This window comes from Rattus norvegicus, chromosome 12 (genome assembly GCF_036323735.1).
Source record: "Rattus norvegicus strain BN/NHsdMcwi chromosome 12, GRCr8, whole genome shotgun sequence".
Classification (NCBI taxonomy): Eukaryota; Metazoa; Chordata; class Mammalia; order Rodentia; family Muridae; genus Rattus; species Rattus norvegicus.
Genome location: NC_086030.1, coordinates 47,769,352 through 47,777,393, shown reverse-complemented (window position 1 = coordinate 47,777,393; position 8,042 = coordinate 47,769,352).

Sequence of the window (8,042 nt, the reverse complement as noted above, 5' to 3'; positions counted from 1 at the left end):
ACCTGACCACAGGAAGTTAATAGAGCAGTGCGGCTGTGTGGGGGCCACGGAGCCAATCAATGTCCTTCAGATTCAATTATTTCACCCGGCCCAGGACTCTCTGTGACAACTACAAGGGATTTTCCTGGTCTGTGAACAGCAGTGTCTATGGGATGCTGTATGTCAGAACGTGTGACATGTCCCCTATGAACTTACCCAGTCAGCAGCATCACACTGTTTATCAGGGTCTGTAGATGTGTGTGTGTGTGTGTGTGTGTGTGTGTGTGTGTGTGTGTGTGTGTGACCATTTATCAGTCTCCATGACGTCTGGTGACCCATATGCTTCTCTGTCTCTGTGACTCTGCCTGAGTGGCTGTGCATGGCTTTGTGACATTGTGCTATGGGCCCATGACGGAACTATTTGTTTGTGGGTTCTGCGAACCCCGGGATACACCCTGAGTCCTCACAGAGGCTAGTGACCACTGCCTAACCCCTTGAATCACTGCCCAGGTTCCAAGATAGCCCTGAACAGAGGGTGCCACCACAGAGGCAGTAAGTATGCCTGGTGACTGCAGCAGGGTGACCCTGTCTTCTCTTTCCTACCCTCTCCCTGCAGGGCAACCTCAGGGTCCTGCATCCTGGAATGGACTTTTCCCCACCATTCCTTTGTTTGTTCTCCAGGACATGGTTTCTCTGTGTAGCCTGCCTCTGCCTCCCAAGTGCTGGGATCAAAGGTGTGTTCCATCACTGCCTGGCCTTCCCTGCCGACCCTAAACCTGATATGTCTCTGGGTTGCCCTCAGCCCTCCCCAGAGTCCTTCATTTCGCTCCTACAATGGTTGGCTCCAGCACTGGGGATCCTGTCCAGCCCCATCCAGCTCACAAGCCAAGCAAGCCACTTTTACTCAGATCAGGGCCCCATTTCCAGGGCGCTCACACACAAAGCCCAGTCTCCTAAACTGTGGGCTGTGAGCCAATGCAGGAGCTACAATACTGGGAGGCAGAGCAGTGAATTGGGAGTCGAGGGTCGTCCTCAGTTACATAGGGCATTGAAGGTCGGAAGCCGAAGGTCACTGGAGGCCACATTTCAACAACACAATAAAACAAAGCTCGGGTGTGGTGTGATACATGCCAGAACTTGGAAAGCTGAGGCAGGAGGATCACCACAAGTTTGAGATCAGTCTGGATTACACAATGAGTTCCAGGTCAAGCTGGGAAATGCAGTAAGTTCTAGACCAGCCGGAAGGCAAGAGAGGGAGGCCCTGACTTTAAAATATTTTTAAAGAAAATTGCTTTTAAGGGGTTGGGGATTTAGCTCAGTGGTAGAGCGCTTGCCTAGCAAGTGCAAGGCCCTGGGTTCGGTCCTGAACTCCAAAAAAAAAAAAAAAAAAAAAAAGAAAATTGCTGTTAAACCATTTATTTAGTTTTAAAATAATTTTTTAAAAAATCACTCAGTGGGAGGGGAACACCCTTACAGAAGAAGGGGAGTGGGAGGAAATAGGGGGCTTGTGGACAGAACATCGGGAAAGGGAATAACATTTGAAATGTAAGTAAAGAAATATTCAATAAAAAAAATCACCTGGGCTGGAGAGATGGCTCAGTGGTTAAGAGCACTAACTGCGGAGTTGGGGATTTAGTTCAGTGGTAGAGCGCTTGCCTAGCAAGCGAAGGGCCCTGGGTTCGGTCCTCAGCTCTGAAAAAAAAAAAAAAGAATTATTTATTTTTGTGTGACTGCACTGTCATTGTCTTCAGACACATTAGAAGAGGACATCAGAACCCATTACAGATGGCTGTGAGCCACCATGTGGGTGCTGGGAATTGAACTCAGGACCTCTGGGAGAGCAGTCAGTGCTTCCCCCCCCCCCCCCCCGGAGCTGAGGACCGAACCCAGGGCCTTGCACTTGCTAGGCAAGCGCTCTACCACTGAGCTAAATCCCCAACCCCTAAATAAATCTTTTAAAAAATCACTTAATAAATTTTGGTTTAGGATTGAAGCAGAACTTCTGACGTTTCTGAAATGGTACCAAGAGCTGAAGAAAAAAAAAAAAAACGTGGAAGATATGTGTCTAAGTAAAGTTCCTCGTAGTGCATGGCTACTAACAGAAACCCTCAACTGGTCGCTCGCTGTACAGAAAACGATAGACTGTGATGTGCTCGGCCCTGAATGCGATGCACATCCCCCCACCCCACCAGACACAACAGGACAGGTGCATGTATGAACTCACAGAGACCATGCCAGCGTGCACAAGCCCTGCACAAGCTCAAGTCAGACGCAACCCCAGTTGTAGAAGAGGGGAGGTGGGTACAATGTCATATATACAGTGTTGTGCCTGCATGTACACGTTGTGCAGGCCAGATCTCATTACAGATGGTTGTGAGCCACCATGTGATTGCTGGGAATTGAACTCATGACCTCTGGATGAGCAGACAGTGCTCTTAACCTCTGAGCCATCTCTCCATCTCTCCGGGTTTGGGTTTTTATTTGTTTGTTTGTTTGGTTTGGTTTTTTTTTTTTTTTTTTTGAGACAGGGTTTCTCTGTGTAGCCCTGGCTGTCCTAGCTGTGTAGACCAGGATGGCCTTGAACTCACAGAGATCTGCCTGCCTCTACCTCCCGAGTGCTGGGATCAAATGCATGCACCTCTGCTGCCTGAGTTGATGGGCTTTTTAAAGAGAGAGAGAGAGAGAAAGAGAGAGAGAGAGAGAGAGAGAGAGCGAGAGAGAGCACAAAGGACTCATCCATCTTATCAATATGCAAATTTTCTTTAATCTTTGATAAAATTTTTCAGCAGGCTGATAAATTCTTAAAATAAATGTCATGGTTTCTTGTCAGCAAATGTTTGATTTGTGTACCTGTGTGTCTGAGACTGCTTGAAAGTTTCTTGGGCAAGAAGGGCTCTCAAGCCAAAAGGTTAAGAAGCCCCATCATACAGGAAGGAGGGTCCAGAAGAGGATGGGGAACCTGACTAAAGACTGCCTTGCTGTGTGGCCTTAGAAACACTGCTTCTTGGGGATGGAGAGACGGCTCAGTGGTTAAGAGCACTGACTGCTCTTCCAGAGGTCCTGAGTTCAATTCCCAGCAACCCCATGGTGGCTCACAACCATCTGTAATGGGATCCGATGCTCTCTTCTGGTGTGTCTGAAGACAGCTACAGTGTACTCACATACATAAAGAAAGAAATCTAAAAAAGAAAAGGAAGAAATATTGCTTGTGCTCTCTGAGCAGAGATAGGACATGACCCCTTGGTGGCAGCTGCCATCTCTAGGCCCAGCTCGAAGCTGACCCCTGTATGATGCTACTCCTGTCCTGTGGCCTTGTTTTATTTCTCCATTGCAGATGGGGAGAAAGCTTGCAGGGGTAGGAGTGGAGAGGAGAGGGGTGGGGGCTGGGACTCAGCAGACAAAGAGCTTGGCCGAATCTCACACTCCTGGAGGTTGACCCCCAAGTGCCATACCCTCATCATCAGGAAGGATAAGGCATGGCAGGAATCACCCCCTTTTACAGATGGGGAAACTGAGGCTCCAAGAGGGGGACGGGACTCCCAAGTCTACTTGATCCTGAATCTCCCTATATCTTGAATGTAAACCACATGACTGGGGTTATGGCAGGCCGGGACATGCAGAGAAGGAAAGAGAGAGAGAGAGATTGAGCCCTTTGGGGACAAAGGGCTCTGAAGCCACACAATGGTAACAGGCAAAGCTGGATGACCCACCTGCTGCTTCTTCCACACAATAGGAAGCCTGTGCTACCCAGAGGGCACAGCAGACACCCTGTACTGGGTCAGTTTCTTGCACCGCTCTGGGGAAGAGAGCATGGCAGTTGATGCCCGGTCTATGAGCCATGGGGTAGGACATGGGCAGCTCACCTACTATTTGGTTAAGAAAGTCTTTTTCTTGGCCCAAACACCTCACCCCATAGCGTCCGTGGCTATGTCTAGAAGCATGCAACTAGTTGTCCATTTTCTGGCCATCTAAATCTCTGACAGCCTAGGCTTTCCTCATCTGTACATGGGACGGGATAGATCGTACCGGGCAATGTTCTGTAAGAATCTGATAGGGGAGGTACACAGAGTTGCTTACAGTAATGATGTAAGGCATATTGGCTCCTTTGTGGGGCTGTATAGATGGATAAGTAGGTGGATGGGTGATGAGTAGATGGACAGGTGGAAGATGAATGGGGGGGGTGAGTCGCCGAGGGAGGCACGGCAGGTGGGTGGATGATGGGCAGACAGACAAGTGAATGGAAGGATGGTGCAGCTAAGGTCTGGATAGCCAATGGCATGGAAGGATGGTGGGTGCTAAGGTCTCAGTAGCCAATGGAATGGAAGGAGGGTGGTGGTTAAGAGCTCAGTAGCCAATGGAATGGAAGGAGGGTGTGGCTAAGGTCTCAGTAGCCAATGGGATGGAAGGATGTGAGATCAAATGATGGTGGTCAGGGAAGTCTATTCCTGAAATCAGGCAGTGGACATCTCGTAGGTGTGAGTCCCCATTCCTGGGCTGGGTCCCCACACAGAGCAAAGACTCAGAGCCCCTTCCTGTAATAATGTCCCATGTGACGTCGCAGATGAAGGTGGGGCGCTGAGCCTAGATCCCTTGTCTCTGCTGACCACAGCCCTGGATTCCCATCTGACCCACACCCCATCCTGTAGGGCTGAAGTTATGGTTCATAGTTTAAAAACCTTGAACAAGAAACCTTGAACAGTTGCCTTACTTAGTGCAATTAACAACAACAACAACAAAGGCTTTTTAACTAAAAAACAGGAAGTTGGGGACAGATTCCTGTCCCTAATTCAGGGCCCTGGTGTCATAACAAGCCACCCATGGTTTCATTTCTCTCACCATGGGTCCCCCTCTCAACAGGATCGATGTTAAAAATCCAGCAAGGAAATGGTCCAGCTCTTCAGGTGAAACCATTAACATTTACTGTCTTGACTCTGATCTCCCTGACACGGGAAGTTTTAGGGTTTTAAAATACTCCTGAGATGTCTTGTTACAATCTAGTCTGTGATGAGTGTAGAGGCAGCTGGGAGGGAGGCGGGGCAGAGATGGAACCTGGGTCACCAGACCTCAGAGAGAAGAGAGAGTAAAGTTGTCCTTGCTGCTCGCTTGCTCTCAGGCAGCCCTCTCCCCTCTTAAAAGGCTCAGGACCCTCTGCCTAGGGAATGGTGCCACCCACTGTGGGCTGGGTCTTCCTACGTCAGCAATCCAGACAATGTCTCACAGACATGCCCATGTGCCAACCTGATCTAGACAATCCTCACTGAGACTCTGCCCTGAGAGGCGTGTGGGCACAAACTGCCTCCAAGTCTGCATCCCCAGCTGTTGGCTTTCTGGAAGTCAGAGCATGTCTTGCTTTCTGCTATGTCTGTAGACCCAGAACAGCCTAGACCATTGTGGACTCTGGGGGAAGGGACAGGGCATGAGGTCAGAGTGATAAAGAGGACTCAGAGATGTTCCTCGAGGCTCTCCAGGGGTAGCCCCACTACTGCTTCATGGCTATGCAGCTATTACACAACCTACTTGACCATGGTGGGGCTCAGACCTGGGATTGCCTCAGATGGGCTTCAGAATATGAGTCAGAGACTGGGCAAGGCACTGCCTACCCAAGTATACTCGGGTGTGTTGGATAGTTTTTTTTTTTTTTTTTTTTTTTTTTTTTTTTTTGGTTCTTTTTTTCGGAGCTGGGGACCGAACCCAGGGCCTTGCGCTTCCTAGGTAAGCGCTCTACCACTGAGCTAAATCCCCAGCCCCGGATAGTTTTATGCCACCTTGACATAAACTAAATTCACCTGAGAGGAGGGAATCCCAGTTAAGAAAGTGTTTCCATAAGATAAGGAGTGTCTTATTTAGGGTTTTACTGTTGTGAACAGATGCCATGACCAAGGCAACTCTTATAAAGAACAGCATGTAATTGGGGGCTGGCTTACAGGTTCAGAGGTTCAGTCCATTATCATCAAGGTGGGAACATGGCAGCATCCAGGCAGGCATGGTGCAGGAGGAGCTGAGAGTTCTACATCTTCATCTGAAGACTACTAGAACACTGATTTCCACACAACTAGGATGAGGGTCTTGGAAGTCTACGCCCACAGAGCCATGCCTCTTCCAACAAGGCCACACCTCCTCCAACAAGGGTACACCTCCTCCAACAGGGCCACACCTCCTCCAACAAGGCCACACCTCCTCTAACAAGGCCACACCTCCTCTAACAAGGCCACACTTCCTCCAACAAGGCCACACTTCCTCCAACAAGGCCACACCTCCTCCAACAAGGCTACACCTCCTCCAACAGGGCCACACCTCCTCCAACAGGGTCACACCTCCTCCAACAAGTCCACACCTCCTCCAACAGGGGCCACACCTCCTCCAACAGGGCCACACCTACTCCAACAAGTCCACACCTCCTCCAATAGGGCCACACCTCCTCCAACAGGGTCACACCTCCTCCAACAAGTCCACACCTCCTCCAACAGGGGCACACCTCTTCCAACAGGGTCACACCTCCTCCAACAAGTCCACACCTCCTCCAATAGGGCCACACCTCCTCCAACAAGGCCACACCTCCTCCAACAGGCCACACCTCTTCCAACAAGGCCATACCTCCAACAGGGCCACACCTCCTCCAACAGGGTCACACCTCCTCCAACAGGGCCACACCTCCTCCAACAGGGCCACACCTCCTCCAACAAAGGCCACACCTCCTCCAACAGGGCCACACCTACTCCAACAGGGCCACACCTACTCCAAGGGGGCCACTCCCTGGGCTGAGCAGTATAGGGTGATAGGTAACCCTGTAGAGCATTTCCTTAACTAGTGACTAATGGGGGAGGGCCCAGCCCATTGTGGGTGGAGCCATCCCTGGGCAGGCGCTCCTGGATTCTATAAGAACGCAGGCTGAGCAAGACAGACCTGACCGGGATTGGGGATTTAGCTCAGTGGTAGAGCACTTGCTTAGCAAGCGCGAGGCCCTGGGTTCGGTCCTCAGCTCCGGGGGAAAAAAAAAAAAAAGAAAAAAGACAGACCTGACCATGTTGTTTTTGGGAAGGGTTGGGTAAGGACTTTGGCCTAGGAAAGCCACTGAATGTTGAGAGCTCAGTGAGCCGTTCTGGGGGGAGTTTGGAAGATGAGAGTGTTGAGAGTGGGGACCTGGTTTGTGGAGCTTCAGAGGGAAGCAAAGACTCTACCAGGCCTTCTGTGTGAAGAATCTGGTTCAGGTGAGCTGGAGCCGAAGAATCAGCTGTGACTAACAAGAGACCAGAAACACTGAGGTAAAATCTGGGAAGTGTTTTCTCAGGGTCGGTGCCCACACAAACTATGTTCCAGAGACAGCCAAGGTCGCACCTCCTGCTGACAGCCGAAAGTCTCCCAGATGGGACTGGTTTTGAAGGCATGATGGGAACATGGAGTGCTTGGCACTGTGTGGCAGGGCTGGGGTCCCTGAAGAGAGCCCACTAGAGGCTGTTGATGAAGGTGGGGCCCAGTTGTAGTAAGAGACCCCAGAATTTTGGAGATGCCAGCACCATGGGATGACCACCAAGAATAGCAGCAACAGTGGAGGGGAGCGGGTCAGAGCCCAGAAGAGAAGCTGTATGTGCTGCAGAGTGCAGAGCCAGAGAAGTGGCCCAGGCCCTTTGGAAGAGCCCAGAAGGCCGTGAGTCGATTCAGACATTAAACACTGAATTATTTACAGTTGGAGGTTTTTTTTGTTTTTGTTTTGTTTTTTTTTTTTTTTTTTTTTTTTTTTTTGCTTAGTTCAGATTGTGACTATGCCCTCATTCTTCTCTCCTGAAGTAAGTACTTAATTAATTTTATTTTATAGTAGCCCACAGTTGAGAGACTTTGGGTTTTAAAAGACAATCTGTTTTAGTTTTTTTTTTTTTAAAAGACTGAATTTTTTTTTTCCTTTTTCTTTTTTTCGGAGCTGGGGACCGAACCCAGGGCCTTGCGTTTGCTAGGCAAGCGCTCTACCACTGAGCTAAATCCCCAACCCCGAGACTGAATTTTTTAAAAAAGATTTATTTATTTCTTGTATATGAGTACACTGTAGCTGTCTTCAGACACACCAGAAG